Raw genomic sequence first — 20,877 nt, forward strand, 5'->3', positions numbered from 1 at the left:
AGAAAGTTATATATACCCTCTATCACCACTGATGGTGGTGGAGGGTATAATAATTGTGAGGGGTGGTTTATTTGACTTTTCTCGTAATTAAGAGGAGTTTAGAGATGCCGAAACTCCAAGTCAATTGGGATATTTGGTCAATCATTGGTTGCTTTATGATACAGTCAAATTCTGTAAGAATTTAGTGGCTAAAATATTTTTTCCTAAGTCATAAAAATTACAGATAAAATATTGTATTTTCTTCATCATTTCTGCTTCTACAAAATCTTTGTATAAATTCCGTAAGGGGACCTTAATGAAAGACCCTAATATTGATGCTATAAGACTCAATTATACCAGAAACATATTTAGATTCATAACAGACATTTTCATATCGAATTTAATTTCATGTAGACTAGTATTTTTTGCCAGTATTAAAGTAATGCTAAAAAAACAAATTTAGAACATTAGATGTAGGGAGTAACCATTTTATAGTGGATACACCCATCATTAGGGGAGCATTACACTTTATAACTCTAATCATGTCGGCAAGGTAGCAAATTATTGTAATTAGCTTATAGCTCCACATAAAACTGCTTTAGCTATTGTGATATAATAAGAAGAAGCTAAGTAGTGAACCCAACATAATCACAGGTGATTGATTAAAATTTGGTAACCATTCGTCGAGACGTAAATAACATAATTTCCTTCCCTTACAGCAACAAAAGCAGTGTTAAATTACCAAACTATTATTATTTACATTTATATATATTTTCAACAAAAATATTAAATCAATATTATATTTTCACAACCATTAATGTCTTAAACATAACAAAAGATTTCCAAGGTCACATTAATAGATTACCGCCTATAAATGATAACCAAATAAGAGTAAATGTGTAAGAAGTGTTTAATAAAAGTTTAATTAATTAATATTTTTGTAAGCACTTAAACATAATCTGTGTTAATACTTCATAATGAATTAAAGTATTTTGTCTCAATAAAACATAATCTTATTATTAAAATAAAGGTGAAAGTAGTTAATTAAATAAGGAATTATTAATTGATACATCACGATGAGTTGCTGAAAAAATTTAGGAGAAATTAAATAAACTGTATAATATAAAATTAAATGAGAAAAATATTAAGATAATAAATGTTATATTTATTATATAGTTCCACAAATAATAATATTTCAGCCACGAAAAAAAAGGCTTGGAAGAAAGAAAAGAAGACAGGTACAGGAGACAAAGGTGTCCACAGCATTATTTGCTATAACATTTAGTATGGAAGAATCGATCACTAAGAATCAGTCGATGCAATTAGAGAAGAAGTTTTTACAATAATATTTTTGAATATAAAACCTATATTTTAGTAAAATTATGTATCTATTTGGGAATAAATAATGTATGTTTCGGGGACGCTGTATGGGAGCAATGGCCAATTATGAACTGATCTTAAAAAAAAGATGACAATTTTGTAAGGATATCGTTATTTGGTAATGAGTTATATACGTTTTTGATCTGCGGAGGGGAACCCTGTAATTAATAACCGATCGTAAAAATCATTGTCCCTTTATCAGTATCATTTCTTTATATAAAAGAAATATTTCTGACAAATTTTGTATCAATAGCGTTATTTTGTAATGTTTAAGAGAGATTTTCGAAAGAGGACCTTATTTACATAATTGGTCATAACTTCCATATTGAAAAATTAGGCGAATTTTTTGAGAATGTTTTGTATAGACGGACACATGGACATGGCTATTTCGACTAAGAATTTCATAAGGTCCAAGAACATATATACATTTTACATTGTTGGGTCTCAGACAAATATTTCTGTATGTAACATACAAAATGAAAACGTTACATATCATCCATCATCAATGGTGGTGGTGGAGTTGTAATAAAACAATTGAAAATATCATCTTTTAGAAGATACTTTTCAGGATGTGCTAGAATTTATGGCCTAAAATTTTATAAACCCTTACATATGCATAAACTTTGTAATCGTTCTCCAATAGGTTGTTATAGAGAAAGTTTACCTATATCTTAATATCCATTAAAATCTCAATTTTATTTTTGAACTAATACTAAAAGATATTTATTACAATTTAAAAAAATTGTTTGTATTCATAACTCACTAATAATAATGGAAAATAAATTGAAAAGGGCAAAAAAATAAATCAATTTATAACGATGCTAAATTCAATAAACCATAAATTGAAAAGAACAACAAAAAGGATTAAAAACCAACATAGACTTAGTAAAGATATAAAGTAGAGACTATATATAAAATATATAATGAAATATAAAATAATAGAAAATAAATGCTACATAAATGTATTAAAAGGCATGATAAATCATCTTGGAAATATCTATAGAAAGGGTGGTAGATTAAAACTATTACTACAAATTTTATGATGTAATATGTAAACCCTACATTCATCAAGTGGGAAGGATATTATGCATTTGTGCTGGTATAATACTAAAAACTATTGTTCCTAAACTTACAGAATACCAATTGGCTTATAAACTCCTTCTGATTCGATTGAGCTGTGTCCATCTGTGTGTCCGGTAAAGTTTACTCAAAAATATCGATTTTGCTCATATGGGTCTCATTACCAAAATCTTTTAGTTTTGGATAATTTGAAGTCGGATATTCACATTTATTTGTGTTCACACTGTTTTCTGCTAAATGGACAGATAATTTAATAGATTTCTTGATTCATTTTCATGGCCATTATTTTACATATTTTATCAATAAAATCAAACACTCACAAATGGTTGTGTTGTGTTTGTCTGTATACATTAAATTCGTTGACTGATATTGCCTTTTATGTTTTCTATTTTATTTTAATATTATTTTTATAGGAGTGGAAAAACAACAGAAAGGTGTATATCATATTTTCTATAAAGTTTCACCCATGTCCTTTAAAAGCCTATACAAACATACATATATGAACGAACCAAGTATGTATGTAAGTACTTATGTATATAGCGTCAACAGATAAACAAACACCGAAGAATGGTAAATGGAACGCCTACTTTTAAACCCCGCATTAAGTTTTCCATCACTACTTTATGTCTCTCTCAGCAAAATCTATTTTTTCCTTGTGACATCATATAGGTGCTAACTTAAAAGCATTAAAACAGGATAATAAATGATCATGTCTACTGAAAAAAGCCCTTCCACAGACTTCTTTTCCATGTTCATAATGCTATATTGCATTCGACGTTTACAAAAACATACACACAAGTTTTTTTGTAAGGAAAATACTTGTCTTATTATAACCTCCACCACCATCAGTGGTGATAGAGGGTATATATAACTTTGTCATTCCGTGTGTAACACCAAGAAATATTTATCTGAGACCCAACAAAGTATATATTCTGGGTCCTTATCAAATTCTGAGTCGATCTCGCTATGTCCGTCTGTCCGTCTGTCCGTCTGTCTGTGTAAAACACGCTCACGTTAAAACGAAGCAATAGAATTCAACCAAATTCACCCAAAATATTCTTCGTTTTCCTAAATTGTTTGGTATTGAAAATGGGCAATATCGGTTCACATCGGGAAAAGTTATGAATCAAAATCTGAAACAACCTCGAAAAAAATAGACATTTTTTACACATTCTGATGTAATTTTCTCGAAAACTATGCAAGATAATTACATAAAAATCGGCACACATTCATTTCCGCACAAGAGCTTTATCTCTGCGTAAAATCGCCAGAATCGGTCCACAATTTCATATACCTCCCATACAAGAGTACATATTTCCGGAAATTTGGATTTTTGTTAATAACTTCCGTCGTAATGCCGATATCTTCACAAAATTTTAAAGATTAAAATTTTATGACAATAGAATTTATTCAGAAGAAAATTTTTTTTTGATGGGTCCATAATTGGTCATAGCTTCCATACAAGTTCTCCTTCCGAAAAACACTTAAACACGTATAACTCATTATTTAATTAAGATATGGATATAAAATTTGGTACAAGTATTGCTCATATACAGAGAAATAATATTATGAAATGTTTTTCCGATCGGTCCATAATTAATCATAGCTCCTACACAAGATCCCTTTTAGAAAAACACACATACAATGTTCCCTTCCGAAAATAAGAAAAAACGCACATAACTCATAACCAAATATTGATATCCATACATTTAGCAAAAATATTGCTCTTATATACATAAATTCATATACACAAAAATATTACTAAGAATTTTTTTCCATCGGTCTATAACTGGTCATAGCATACCATACAAAGTCCCCTCCCGAAAATAACTAAAACGCATATAACTCATTACTAAATTAAGATATCTATATAAAGTTTGGCACAAGTGTTGCTCATATACAGAGAAATAATATTGTGAAATGTTTTTCTGATCGGTCCATAATTGATCATAGCTCCCACACAAGGTCCCTCTTAGAAAAACACACATACAAGGTTCCCTTCCGAAAATCAGAAAATCAGAAATCGCAGGCTGTCGAAAATTGGTAATAATCATATTCCCAGCAAGAAATATTTTTGATTTAGAAGCAATAAGCAGAGCTTCTACGCGAGGAATCCCATACAAAAATCATGTAATCATTTACAACAAGCGTAAGCAGTAGCAATTGCTCTCTACCTTACAAAAATGCTTTCAAGGATGCACCATTTTTTGATGGGTTGCTGTTTGTAAAATTGTATAAGGATAGGTACAAAATTGATTTCTAAAGGTCCATTTTAAACAAAGACTTTAACATTCAGAACTGCCTTAAAAGTAACAGTACAACGATGACATTTGACGTAAATATATTAAAAACAAGTAAAAATTATAACAAATAAGAAACTATAGACATTGAATTGTCTTCAAAACTGCGACCTATAGTTAGATTCCAAGGTTTACATGGACGGACAGACAGACGGACAAAGCTAAGTTTATGTACGTTACAAACATCAGCCCAAACTCAATATACTCTCCCCACTAAAGTAGTGTAGGATATAACAAGCCAAGTTTTAAGAAGATCGCCACATAGAAGGTCCCCTTTAGAATGTGACATTAACTCATAACTGGGTTAAAAATACAAGTATAGCTATGAAATTCGACATAAATAAGTTTCTTACAAGATAAAATTTTTCTGACTTCAACAATACTTGGAAGACAATATTTGATCCTCCAACTTTATATATTGCAAAACAACTGACTGAAAAAGGAGATTTTTACAATAGGGCTCAAAGGGGTGTAGGGGAAAATATGGACCATTCTTCATAAATGTTGGTACAGGAATTCACGTCTACTTCACATTTATTTATGTAGAATTTAAAAGTGTTATTAGTGTTCATATTTGAATTTTTACCTTCAAGTCATTTTCTGAAGGGAGTTTATATGGGCTAGAGTCAAATGAGGCCCGATCATTACAAAAATCGATAATGTCATTAAAAGTTCTATGAAACTAAGTTTTGCCGACTTTTGTTAACATAATTTATATTTAATATCTTTTGATTTTGAATAACATTATTTTAGAAAGTTATAAGTTTGCTTTATTATACCCTTCACTTTCGTGAGAAGGGTATATATAAGTTTTTCATTCCGTTTGCAATTTCTATAATATAATTTTCCGACCCTATAAAGTATATATATTCTGGATCCTTATAGATAGCGGAGTCGATTAAGTAATGTCCGTCATTTAACTTAATTATGAGCCCTAGCCCAAAGGCTAGGGGAAATAATGGACCCATTTTATCTATTTTCAATAATTCAAAAATAGCTTCGTCCTTGGGCAAAAAAAAGAGTGTGTGCCAAATTTCATCCAATTATCTTGAAAATGGCGACCTGTACCTTGCGCACAAGGTTTACATGGATAGCCAGTCAGCCAGACGGACATAGATTAATCGACTCAGAAAACGATTCTAAGCTGATTGGTATACTTTAAATTTTTGTATGTTACAAACATCAGCACAAACTCATTATACCCTCCCTTGGTGTAGGGTATAAAAACACTTTACCTTTTAAAAAACATTAATAAGTTGGGCAGCACTAATACCTACATTAACTTCTTTGTATGCATGTTATGAGTGTATATTTTGTTAGTATTATTTCTTTGGCTCTATTCACATCAATTCGTGTGTTTTGATTTAAAAATCTGTATATGTAAACTTTGCTCATGTGTAACTAGAATGAAAAACTCATGTTTATGTTAAAATTTTCTTTGTTTTTCTGTTTCTGCAACCTGTTTCTAGATCTACATGTATATATACATTTATATGGATTCGTATGTAAATGGGCAAGAAAATGGACTAGAGTATATGGCTATCTAATATGAAGAGCTAAGCCAATAACAATCAGTTTATAAAGTGTAAATGTTTAAAAAAGGACATTATATTATAACACACAATAACGTAGTTTAGATTAAACTGTATCAGAATATTTGTCAAAAAATTTTATAAATGATAGTTATGTATGTAGTTATGGGTATTTGCAGTTTGAAATTTTAATTAAAATAGTTGAAGAGCAATTTTTTACCATCTTCTATATTAATGGATTCACAGAAACGAGTTCTTTTTTATGCCAATTGACATTTGATTGTTAAAAGTTAATAAAAAAATTTTTTGTATCTAAATCAATATGAAGATTTATAATTATTTTTTTTTGTCGATTTAGCCGTCTGTATGTCAATCTTCCTTTCTGTGTGTCTATGTAAACATTGTGCGCATGCAACAAGTCGCAATTTTCAAGATAATTTGATGAAACAAACTCTTATTTCATAATTACGTTAAATGTTCTATTATGTCAACAAAAAACAGCGCAACTTAGTTTTGCAAAACTATAAATTACACTATCGATTTATAATACAAACTCTCCTTTAAATCTTCAAAAAAGCTTTGATGTAGACGAAAATTTATCTACCGATATTTATAAGTATTGGCCCATATTTATCCCCTGTTCCCTTATGAGCCCTCTCGTATAAAATCTCTTTTCTTTTTTCTCTGGAAAAATTAAAAATTTTTCGCAATAAGAAATTTTCAAAATAATTTAGTTAAAAATATTACATAAATGGCCTTTAAGTGTTTGCAATAGAAAACTCATTTTCAGTTCAATATTAGATAGAGAGAATTGAATAGAAATCCTTTTAAATATTTATATTGTAGGATATATTAAGATATGTTAGACTACAAATCTCTATAAATACTTACATGGTAGAATATATTATACTCAATCATGTCAGACTTTAGTTGCTTTTTTGTTCCTTATTTTTAACCCTTTCACGCACAAAACTAAGCCGCTGGACTTTTTATAATTATGATTTCACCACACACTTTATTTTGACGTATATCGACCAATTTTGATAAAAAATGGTAAAAGTATTTTCTAAGAATATCGCAGGATATTATATTTTTGAGCATGTTGTGACATCAAATTCGAGAAAAATGGAAAAAATTCTTGGGACACCGTTGTCCCGTATACGTGAAAGGGGTAATGAAGCAAAACCTGACTGCAATCACATATATTACCACATTTTCCACAATTATATTTAATATTAGCTTTCTCTTATATATATTCACATGATCATCTATAAAGTACAAGGTATTTATTTAATAAAATTATATTAATCTTAAATCCAATCTTAAGATATATAACTAAAAACTTCTCACAACTCTACCTTTCAATTAAAAAAAAAGTTTTTTAATGGAGTTGTTTTTTTTTAAGTTTAAATTTAGTTTTGAAAATGTAATAAACAAATAAATACTTATGCATTTGATTGCAACTAACTGTGTTGTTTTACATGCAAACTTCAACAACTAATCAAAGTAATAGTTTTACGCGTGTAACCCTTTTTTTCTCTTTTTCTTCAGCCTTTCTTTAGCATGTCTTATCTTCTTCACTTTTTCATTTGTATCGTTGGCATACACATTGATATTAAACTTTATGAATACTGTCATCAAAAGTTTATTAAAAATAAAATGAAAATGTACAAAAAACAAAGGAAAGAGGAAACGAAATAAAACGGAACAGTACAAGACACAACATTATTGTCCAAAAGAATGTGTGTGTTTTTAAATATAAAAACTTTTGCAATAAATTGACATAAAAATGAAACCTTTTATCATGTCTACAAAAAAATTCTATAAAATAAGTTCAATACCTGCATTTTTACATGCATCGTAATGAAAAGTTTAAGTTTTCATATGAAAATATATAAGACAAGTAGGAAATTATAGTCGGACGAGGCCTACCATATAATAACCTACACACTTTACAAAAATAAAATGTGATTTAGTTGCCAACATAAAGCATTTAAAATGAATTGTACAACCGTTTATTGTTGAATAAAATTGTGGACATTTAGGTACAATTTTAATGGGGGCTCTTAATAGGGGCTAGGGTCATATGAGGACCTATTATTATGGAATTCGTGAGGGTCATCAAGTCTAGTATAGAACTTGGTTTTGCAGAGTATATTAAACATAATTATGAACTTAAAAGCCCTATTAGGTTCAGTTGCATGGGGGCTAGGTGGAACGATCTTATCCATTTTCAATAGGCTTCGTCCATGCAACAATAGAAGATCATGTACCAAGACAGACGGACGGACATAGGGAAATGAAGAAAATGATTTTGAGCCGATTGGTATACTTTAAGGTATATGACAAATATTATTTTGCGTTACAAACATCAGCACAAACCCAATATACCCTCCCTACTAAAGTGGTGTAGGGTATAGAAATGAAAATGAAGACCACAATTAAATACTACTCCAGTGTTTACACATTGATGGATGAAGCAAGACAAGTAATAAAACTTTACAGTGCACTCTCTGATAGAAACCCCACATAGATGATAGATACAATAAAGCATATTGACGTAGGGAACACTGTAAAAGATTCATTTACTCCGCACTGCTTGGCGTAACTTGGCCAAATTATAATTAATGTAGTATGTACCAAATTAAGTCTAATTATCTTGAAAATTGCAATTTAAAGTATGCGCACAAATTTTACATGGAGACACAATTGGACAGACGGACATACTGGCATTTCTTTAATCGACTCAGGCCCATAATCTCCGATATATATTCTACTAGTTAAAAAAAAATAATGTAAACTGTCGACATATCGTTACGAAAAAACAAAATAACAAGATATTGAAACAATGGGGGCCAAAAATGATTCTGAGCCGATAAGCATACTTTAAGGTGGCCGTGGGACAAATATTTTTGTGTGTAATCCACATCTGCACAAACGTATAATACCTTCTCTACTATTGTGGTTAGGGTATTATTACTTTTTATAAAATTATGCTTTAGATCATGGTTTACTACTGTACAATACTGCTGGATTATTACTGTACATTTAAGTTTCATTTGCAAATGTAAAGTGTGTATACATTTCGCTATCCTATGTGTGCCATAAAGCCTTGTGGTATTCAACTTATAATACCTTAACATATCTATTTAATGCTTGTGGTTTCATTTTATGTAAGAATTTGTGCAGTAAGTACATTAGGGTGGTTGTATTTCTTGCTTAAACTCTTTCGTTTTATGGCATTAATTTGAAGTTTATAACTTAACTACTACATAAGGCTATAGTCCGAATTTAACCTGTAGAAATGTTTTTATTATAAGACTTACTTTTCACTTACAACTAAATTCCTCTCACATTATTTAGAAAAAGTCTCGTAAAAACTTAGCCTTGACATTTTGTTTTCATATGTTTAATTTTTTCAAAAACCACAAAAAAATATATAAATCAAAAGTAATAGTATACGTATTCTCAAAGGTTTAACACATTTATTATAGGCGATTTAGTCTTAAAAAGGCTAACCTGGTAACACTGCTAATAAGTAAAAGTACATGCATGTAAGTACATCTGGGTATAGTGGTTATTGACGTGTATGTTTTTAATACATACATATGTACAGATGTATCTTATAAGTATAAGTACATTTTGGCATTATAATGATTATGGAATTACTTAATATAAACATATACATTAGGGTGTCCCTTGGACCACTTTTTAGGAGGAATACGCTTTATATGATGTGTTTTAATGTACTAAACACGAGAAAGTTAAAAAAAAACTATTTATTTAAAAGATCCTCAGTTCCCCACCAGCGATTGAAAATCTTGATCTCAGTATAGTATGTTCTGCAATCTATTCGAATTGGGTGTCCAAAACTTCTTAATTTTAAGCTTATTACGGGAAAAATAATAAAAAAATATATGTTAGTGTATTTCTGGTCCGCCAAACGAGGAGTACAAAAAAATATAAAAAAAATTAAAAAAAAACTGAAGTAGTATGTCCGTCCGTCCGTCTGCCTGTCTGTCTGTCCATGTGAACGTATAATCAACCTACAGGTCGCAATTTTGAAGATGATTCAATTAAATTTGGACATGATCTTCTATTGTCCCAGGGATGAAGCCTATTGAAAATGTTTGAGTTCGGTTCATTATTTCACTTAGCCCCTATACAACTGAACCCCCAAATAGGGCCTGTAACCTTGTAATCAAAGTACAGGTTGCAAATTTGCAGATAATTCAATAAAAAATGGCACATGATCTTCTATGGTACCGCAGACGAAGCCTATTGAAATCGGTCCATTATTTCACCAAGCACCTATACTTCTGAAACCGCCGAATAGGGTTTTTACTTGCGTCTCGACAAAAAGCCGCAAAACCAAGTTCTACACTAGACTTCATGACGTCACGAATTCTAGAATTATAGGGCCTCATATCATCCTAGTCCCCATGAAAAGTCCCTATCAAAATTTCACTTAAATGTCCACAATTTTATTAAATAATAAACAACAAAAACTTTGACACCTATTTCGATAAAAAGCGAAAATAATATTCCTCTTCAACTCACTTAAGTTATATTGTGGACCAAAAATATTTTACAAAAATTTTAAAATTATTTTTTTGCGGAAATCAGTTCAAAATTACGGAATTTTAAAACCCCAAAAATTATACTGAGTTCAGGATTTTTAATCGCGAGTAGGACACTGAGGATCATTACAAAAAATATAAAATATTACTTATTTTTCGTGTTTAGTACATATGCATCGATCGAGTAGGTATTCGTACATAAAATTATTAAAAAGGCTGTTCCTCTAGACACTCTAATATACATACATAAATACATATAAATTGCTGTATATATGTATATTAAATCCTTAACTAGAAAATTCTAACGACAAAAACAAAAAATTACATTTACTGCTGTTGTGCTTACTTAATACAGTCGCTGAATTAGTTAATGCTTTAGAAAACAATTTTTATTTATAACAAAAAATAATAAATAATAAATAAAAATTAAAAAAAAAAAAATTGCCGAAAAATACTGTTAAAAGCTTTTAGGTAAATTTAGCTTAAAATTCGTTAATTTTAATTTGATTTTTCTTTACATTAAAAGAAAATTTATAATACATTTACTTAACTGAACTGTAGAAGTTGAAATATGTAGAATTTGTTTACTTAAGCTTGTTCGTTTAAGGAGGTAAAAAATATGGGGTTGTTTTACATTTGTGGCAGTATAATCTACTTATGTACAGTGATATTAATTCGTCTGGAAAGCTAGGAAAACTCTGGGGAAGTTTACAATAATTTTCTATAATTTCTCAAGATTTAATAATATTTATGTTTGTCTGTGTTAATAAAGCTGGTTGACAGTAGTGAGTTGAGTTTTATTCATCTTGAAAGTAAACACAAATTTGTCTGGTGATACTAATTTAAACTAATTTTATATATTTATACCCTTTACCACTATATGGCTAATAAACTTAGCAGAATCACTTTCTAAGTCGAGTCTTTTTATGCCTTAATTGTAGCGACTATACTTATATATCTCAAAAAAAAAAAAAAACAGGCACTAGCTATACCCGGTGCAAATTGTTCTAATTAATTCATACACGGCCCCCAGAAGATACTTCGAACTTGTTCCTCCATAATATTCTTACGAATCTTGAAGTAATTTTTTTCAAAAATTTGAAGAATCTACGCGCAGAGAAAAAACATGCTTGTGGTAATCTTTTTCTAAGAGCAACATACTATGGTTAAAATTATGATTGTAGTCTAAATATATTATGGTTATTGTAACAATTTTAAAATATCATATTATGATTAAATACAGTTGAAATATTTTATCATAATAATTTTTATTTACCATAATATTGCTTATTAACATGACTATATAATGATCCAATGTGTTCAAAATATCGGTAAAAAAATATATATCATAATCAAATTTATTTTGATAACAGTACATGACACGTTTTACGAATTTAAGTTTGATTTGAAAAAACATAACTACAAAGTGAAATACTTACACATATAATGTCATAAACCAAATGAGAATTATTCCAATTCATTTTATTGTCTCCTAAAACAACACATACACACATAAAAAGTAATTTGTGTGAGATATTAAATTATATGAGAATTGTTAGGACCCCCATTGAAATTCCGCCCGTTATACTCTAAGTGTTGAATCAAATGTCGAAGTTTTTCAAATAAAATTTCTAGGTCTAATAGTTTCTAAGTTTTACGAATTTTTCTAATTAATTCAGACTTATGCTAGTTCGACTACTTTTTATACTCAATAATCATATTGACACTAAATTGGCTCCAACAAAATTTGAGGACTTTTACTGTTAAATTATCTTAAACATACGGATTTTATATTCTCTTTGTGTGGGCGTGGCTCTTCGCCCACTTGAATCTTCAAAATAAAGAGTAGCCAGTTACCTAATCCAGATATACAGGAATACATTTTGAAAATTTTGAGAACATCGTTTCAGCCGTTTATTGCCTATAGACAGAAAAAGCTGAAAATGAGTTTTAATTATCAAAATAATTGTATCAAGCAAGTCTTGCACCTATAACCAAAATGATGATATCAATTACCAAATTTGTAAAAAAATAAAAATATATATTTTTTTCAAATAACGAATTAATCAAAACAATTAATGTCAATAATTAAGACAAGATTTAACATTGATTAATTCATTAATTGTATAAATTAAATATTTAATAAATACAAAATTGATTTTTTATTTATTTATTAATCAAATAAATTAAACTATTTGATAGAGAATTGAAACCAATTAAGAAGGTGATTAAAACAATCAAATTATTAATCGATTACACACATCGTTAAAGTATACTAGACTTTTAACAATGAGTTCAGCATTTACAAAAATTGTCACTTTATTGTCACAATTTAACACATAAAGTGTTTCATAAATTGTTAAGAAACTTGAACATTATATGCCTAAAATTTTATTGACTATTTAAGAATTATAATATTGCTACCACAAAAATTTAAAATAAAATATTAAAAATAAATATAATATAGAAAAGAAGGCCAGAAAAAAATGTTTCAATCAATTAAAAAATTAATGGAATTAATTAAAAATTTAATCAAAATTTTATACTTAAGTTTCAAACTGTTTCAAAAAACGAGATAATTAAGACAAATAAAATTTGTTTAAATAAAAAATAAAGAAAATTAAAACATGTTAATTGAAAATAAACTACCGATAATTTTTTCTGTGTAAAGTTTAAACTTACATACAAACCAACACACTTTCATTTATATATAGAGAGAGACTAATGACACTACCGATTTTTAAAATTATTTGCAAAGGGCAAAGGGCCAGTCCATACTTAAGACTTCGGACTAGTTAAGACTTTGAGCTAGCCCATGTTCTAGAGTGTAATATAGTAAATTTATAGCCTGGACTAGACTATTATAGTCTGGATATGCGCCGATTAAAGTTTATTATGCGTCTGGGTTAAAGTATATTATAATCTTTAGTCCAGTCAAAGATCAGGATTTTAGGGCGATATATTGAGTTCTGTTGTCTTGAATTTTAGTTGGACTAGAGTTTAGTCACTTGTAAGTCCTATGATTTAAAACATAGTGTTCTAAGACAACAATATGACACACTTCAGTATAATACCTTAAACTGCTTGTCATCTTTGTAATTACTTGATTTAATCAAATTATTTTAACTTGAAAATTTAAATTTCTCATATGCAATCCTTGCTTTTCTTTTTATGCAGACAGATATAACCTCTTTACATGACACGTGTGCTGGCATTATAGACACAATAATAAATCATAATTTATCAGATTTCTTCATCATTCAAATAACATTAGTAGGACAAGCCCATGTCAATGGTCAGTCACCTGGGTAGTCAGATGGCTAGGGGCTACCACAAGTGGTAGGTTAAATGGTCAGTTCGGGACTGTCCCGTCGAATTGCTGGGTACTGTAAGAAAGAAGGAAAGTTTCTCTCTATGTGCTGTACGTCTCTGTGTGTAGGAAAACTAACAAGATGTGTCAGCATTAAAAAGGGATCTAAAATACGATGACGTCAACAAAAATTTTCGAACACATTTACTTAAATCTTAAATGTACATATGCATTACAGTTATACTCATACGTTTTGGCTTTTAAACATTTGTAATAAGATTTAAGATTTCGTATTTGCATACTATATGAAAGGTAGTTTATGCAACATTGGTAAATTTTAAAATGTAAATGGAGGTACATATGTATTTCTTCCGACCTTGGTTATATTTGAACTAATGTCTTAAAATTGATATAATTTCAAACTAAAAGTTTAAATGGATTTTTTTTATATTTCGTCAGTAACTCAGTTTCCAGGACGTAATTCCTTACAATCTTCCAATCAGTGTTAGTAAGGAATGTTATTTCCGGTGTGACATCACTTTCAAGTTACTTGGATTTAACTTCTACGTATGCCTGACATTAGCAAAGAAAGTTCTCCAAAGTTTCACTGTCTTCTCCACATACTTTACATTTTCCGCACATCCAGTTTTGCATAGATGTGTTCGTTATCCTGTTTGTCCACTCAAAATGCGTACCATCGTATTAACTTCAGATTTTCTGATATTAAGGAGATTTTTCGTCTAGTTCTAATCAGTGTTCCCCACCGTTTCATTATTCCAAGAGGCCTTATGGGATTCTCTTGCTCATATTTTTAATAGAACTTTTGTTGCAATGAATTTGTGTTTGTCAGGATGCTCGAGATAATTAATTAATTATCTCGAGCATCCTTCCTATTAAAGCTATTACATTCGCCCTTTCGTTGCCGACTACTGCATCGAACAAAACCTTAGCAACATGCATAGACATTTGTCCGATAAAGACGTCTGTAGGATGAATAAAGCCTAACGGTTCTTATCGTTAACCAAAGCCATTTAAGACTTAATAAAATCACACACATTTATTTCGTTATTTCCATAAATTGTCCATAAATTTATTATATATATTTTTTAATTTTTCACTTTGATTTTTCATTCATATATTTTTCCACTTCCGCTATTTTCATTGCATAAATTTTCTTTTTCATACATTTATAAAACAATCCATTTAAGTGCAAATCATAGATCAATTTTTTCTAATTTTATATGTTTATATTTCTATAATTCTTCTAATACAAGGATGATATCATTTTTATTCTAGTAGTTGTACTCTTTCATTTATAAAGGAGTCAAATGCATCACTGCACAGGGTAAATGTCAAAATAAATGCATTTTATCTTGTTTCAATGTATTACAATTTATATGCAAGTTGTATACAATATATGTATGTGTTTAAAGTACGTGTTTACAATGTGAACGTAAAATTGTCATACAGGAGAGGAATATATGGTAGTCATTATTCAAAATTTTTCATTCAAAGTCTATATTGCAGGCATTCTACTATCTGCATTACAAACATTTGTTACATTGCATTTCTTTGATGTTTCTTAATGGAATTTTTTTCTCTGTATATATAATGTCATATCCTCTTATTTGTCTATTCATGTGTGTTTTTACAAATGCATGCATTGGCATGTTAACATGTTTCCTTAGAAAAGTCAATTTGTATTTATTGGTAAGAAGTTCATTTTAATCTAACAAGTTTAAAAAATAACATGTAAACAAAATAATATAAAACTACTTTCTTTATAAGTAGTAGTTGACTGACACTTGATTCTTGGAAGTGATTTTTAAACAAAAACTTAAATATGGACATTAGACGTGTTCATCAAAAATAAATTTATTATCTGATTGTTATAGTTTTTTTTGGGGGGGCTTATACTTTACTTTGAGGACTGATCATCTAGACTCAAATTAAACTTAATTTTGTAGGTATAAACATATACGATTAACCTACATTTTAAGTATGAAATACAAGTTGTTTATTAAAATCATCCAACAAAAGTTTGTTTTCAGTTTTTAGGAACATGTGTATACCTAAATGTTTATACCCTACACCACTTTAGTTAAATATACTCGTATCTCAAGAAAAAGCTGCAAAACCAAGTTCAATACTAGCCTTGAAGACCCTTATGAACTCTGTTATTATCAGGTTTCATTTGACGCTAGCCCTTATAAAAAGCCTCTTCAAATTTTGACTTAATTATTCAACCACAAATGGCTTAAGTATTTATATCTGAGGCAAGGTACAATTCATCATAAATGCTTTATTTTGAAAACTAAATCACATTTTATTTATGCAACAGGTGTAGGGTATTATATAGAGTATTCAAAAGATTTTTATAATAAATTTTCTTCTTTTCTTAATCTTAATTTTCTATAATAAAGAAAATTTATTTGATGATTTTTATTTTTTCTACCAGTTTTTATACCCTACACCACTATAGTGGGGAGGGTATTATACGTTTGTGCTGATGTTTGTAACATACAAAAATATTGGTCCAATACACACCTTAAAGTATACCGATCGTTTCAGAATCATTTTTTGAGTCGATTAAGACATGTCCGTCCGTCTGTCCGGCTGGCTGGCTGTCCATGTAAACCTTGTGCGCAAGGTACAGGCCGCAATTTTCAAGATAATTTGATGAAATTTGCATGTTTTTTTGCACAGGGACGAAGCCTATTGAAAATGGTTGAAATCGTTGAAATCCATTATTTCACCTAGCCCCCATACAACCGTACCTCCCGATTTGAACTTTTTATGCCATAATTACATCAAATATTCTGCTATCTCTTTAAAAATTGGCACAAATAAGTTTTATATAAGTATAAATGACGCTGCAGATTTTTGCATTTCACATAAACAGGAATAATTTATAGTATATGATAAAAAACTGAACAAAGAATTGAATTGAAAATAAATTTTTGTTTATAAACCGTGCAAAAGTTATTTTCAAACATGGAAAAATCTATGTGTACAGGAAAATGTGGACCATTAGTATTAACTCTGTGTACTCAGTTTTTTCATAATCAGCTCTTATGCTTCTGTAAAGGACTTTAAAGTTTAAAAGACATCCAATTTCAAAAGATGGAATTCAAAATTTATATTAAAAAGTTTGTATTAATATTAATTTCAAATGCAGCCGAGTTCCTCTGCTTCGAAATAATATAATTTATTTCAAATCATCAAGATAATCAAGAAAGAATGGGAAATCTTAAAGAAAATTTGTCACAAAAAAAGTACTTAAAAGTTTTTAGTCGAAAATGAAAACTTTTTAAATTTAATTTTTCGTTTTTTCTCTAAGTGAGACAGGTATATAATATAGATAGAATGTACCATGGTAAAAATAAAGAAGGTAGTGTCATTCTCTCTATATTTTTTAAAATTTTATATCTGACATGCTTAAGGATTTTGACGTTTTCAAAAAAATGTAATACCATATTAATTTAAAATTTTCCCATATATTTGAAGTTTAAGAAAAAATGTAATACATAATTTTCATTCATTTGTTGAAAAATATAAAAACGTTTACTTTTAAATTGGAATTAAAGGGAAGATCTTAATTTTCAAATATTTACATACATATTTTTAAAGTCCCTACATTACCCAACAAACGACAACAATGGCTAGATATATGTAAAATTTCCGAAGAAGATTTGCCAAAAGAGCCAATCTTATGCTCCGACCATTGCATTAAAAGTAATATTTCAGTGCAAAACGTGTAAGATTGGATAAAAATGCTGTGCCAATGACCACAAGGTAACTTTAAAATACTCATTGATCTGCAAACATTGAGTTTTAAGGTATGTATATACATATCTCCGATCACAATCGAATTTTTTTTGGAAATAAATCTGAAATTTCTAAACTGCTAGTCCAAATAGTCCAAAATAACCTAATAGTACATTATTATTTAAATTGTAAATTTTAAATTACACATTTTTTGTAAAAAATTTCTCGAAAATCAAAATCGTTTTTAAGAATGTGGCAACGCTTTATATAATGCTCACAAAAAACTAAACTTCAAAAATCCTTATTTGATAAAAAAAAATTTTGATTGACACTACCTTCTTTATTTTTATCATGGAATGTACAGATTCCCAGCTTTCATTATTCAAACGAGTATTTAAAATATTTATATGTAAGTATTTTATAATATTGGTAATATTATAAAATACATATAAATATTTTAAATATTCGTTTGTAGTCCTTTAAACTTTGGAATCCTTGTGTAAGGACATAAAAATCATAGTACGCAATTCTATAAGTGAAATCAATTTTCACATGCTTATTAACTTTTCTATATGTGAATGCTTTATTCAAAATCGTGACAGGGTGTATATGAAGAAAATTATTTTTAAAAACAATAGTTTCCTTTTATTCGCATCTAGTTTCCTTTTATTCGAATAACCGAATAATTTTTAATTATCCGATTATTAACCGGCTAACGTAAAACCTCAAATAATTATTTGTCGAATAAACCGAATAAGACAAAACCCCAAATAATTGAACCAGGGTGTTCAATTATTTGGGGTTTTGTTATATATAATTATTACTTATATATAATTATTATATATAATTACTTACTTGTTTTGTCTTTTTGTTGATGTTGTTGTTGTTGTTCTACTAACATCAATTTAATATTATTGTTTTATAAAACTTAACAAATTAATTAACTTTTTCACACAGAATAATAAACAAAGAAATAAACAAACAAGCAGATAAACGGAACAAATGAAAAGGCAAACGAACCAAGTAAATGAAAAATCAAAAGAAAAGGAAACTTCAAGTGCAACATAAATATAGACAACATGGTTTATGTTTCAAAATAACAATGGCAACAACATAATAAGAATAACAACAACTATAACGATACATAGAATTGTTAATCACTCTTCTGCTAACATTGTTGATAACGTTTTTTCCTACTTATCATTTGAGTCTTGGCGTTTTTCTTTTGCTCTACCCGGTAGATCGGTCAAACAGTCTCAAACTAAATATTTAACATACTATTTAGACATACCGGGTGTTCATGTAGTTGTCATACAAAGAAGTCATCCGTTACTCCATAGATTACAAAAAGCTTAATTTTGTTTTTTTTTTTTTTTTAAGTGTCCACTTTTTGGCTTACAAAGAGGCCAATGAAGAGACAATTATCTTCACCATTGTTTACGAAGAGTACATCTGTGATGAAAGAGAGAGCCAACCCTGGGGTAAGACATTATTAGAAATCGCTGTCTCCTTCGGATGTATTGATTCTTTATCAAACTGTTGGATAGGTTTTTGCACTCTATTCTTTATTTGCTTGTTTTACTGCTTTATATAGTGTTTTCTTGTTTGTCTTGTTCAAACACCAAATGCCTGAGGCTCATTTGTGTTATTTCTGTTGCTGCAATTCTTGTTGTTATTGTTAGAACTTGTTTTTAAACAGAAGGAGCAAAATAAAATAAAGTGTGACACACAATAATTGCAATACGTTATATATTATTATACCCTTCACCTTCGTGAGAAGGGTATATATAAGTTTGTCATTCCTTTTGTAATTTCTATAATATAATTTTCCGACCCTATAAAGTATATATATTCTGGATCCTTATAGGTAGCGGAGATGATTAAGCCATGTCCGTCTGTCTGTCCGTCTGTCTGTCTGTATGTTTGTTGAAATCAGTTTTTAGAAAACCCCAGATATCTGCGAGATCCGAATCCTCCATAATTCTATCAGACATACGACCGGCAAGAACGCTATTTAAAATCAGCAAAATCGGTCCATAAATAACGGAGATATGAGCAAAAAACCGAGACAACCTCTGAAAATGTCATATAAAATTTAGATTTTTTATTCATGCTCAGACAGAAACTGCAAAAAACAAAATACATAACAATACGGTAAATATTGTTATTGTAATTTGTTTATAAAAGCAAAGCAGAGCAAGAGCAGCAGAGCAAGAGTAGCAGAGCGAGAGCAGCACTAATGTTTTGTTATTGGCTAGAAATATGAAATTAAGTATGTAGAGCCTGGATTAAGTGAGAACCCATAAAAGGGGACTTTTTGGTACTTTTTCGTTCTTCAAAAGGTACAAAAGGCTTTAAACACATCATGGTGAAGGGTATATAAGATTCGGCACAGCCGAATATAGAACTCTTACTTGTTTTTAATTTGTATGGTTTCATTTGTTGTGTCTTATTATAATTGAAAGTGTGTTGTGGATTACATTCTTAATCCTTTTCTATTTTTGATATTTGTTATAAAAGTCCTTAATGTAGGTGAATGAAAATATAAACTCTTATATAAAAACATACTTAAGTTCATACTAACATGCAAATTTTATTATGTAAATAAGAAAAGTTATACATATACAAGTGAAAATTTTGCTCCAAATATAGCAATACGTAGTGGTATCGATTGTCACTTAATTAATTTTTATTGCTGCCAACTGACATATTAAGCTAGTACATGGAAGGCAATGGTCAGTTAACATGATTATTCCATTTGTGTTTTTATACCCTACACCACTTCAGTGGGGAGGGTGTATTGGCTTTGTGCTGATGTTTGCAACATACAAAAATATTGGTCCTACACCTTTAAGTATACCGATTAAGACATGTCCGTCCATCCGTCTGTCCAGCTGGCTGTCCACGTAAACCTTGTGCGCAAGGTACAGGCCGCAATTTTCAAGATA

The sequence above is a fragment of the Lucilia cuprina genome, chromosome 5, assembly GCF_022045245.1.
Source record: "Lucilia cuprina isolate Lc7/37 chromosome 5, ASM2204524v1, whole genome shotgun sequence".
Lineage (NCBI taxonomy): Eukaryota > Metazoa > Arthropoda > Insecta > Diptera > Calliphoridae > Lucilia > Lucilia cuprina.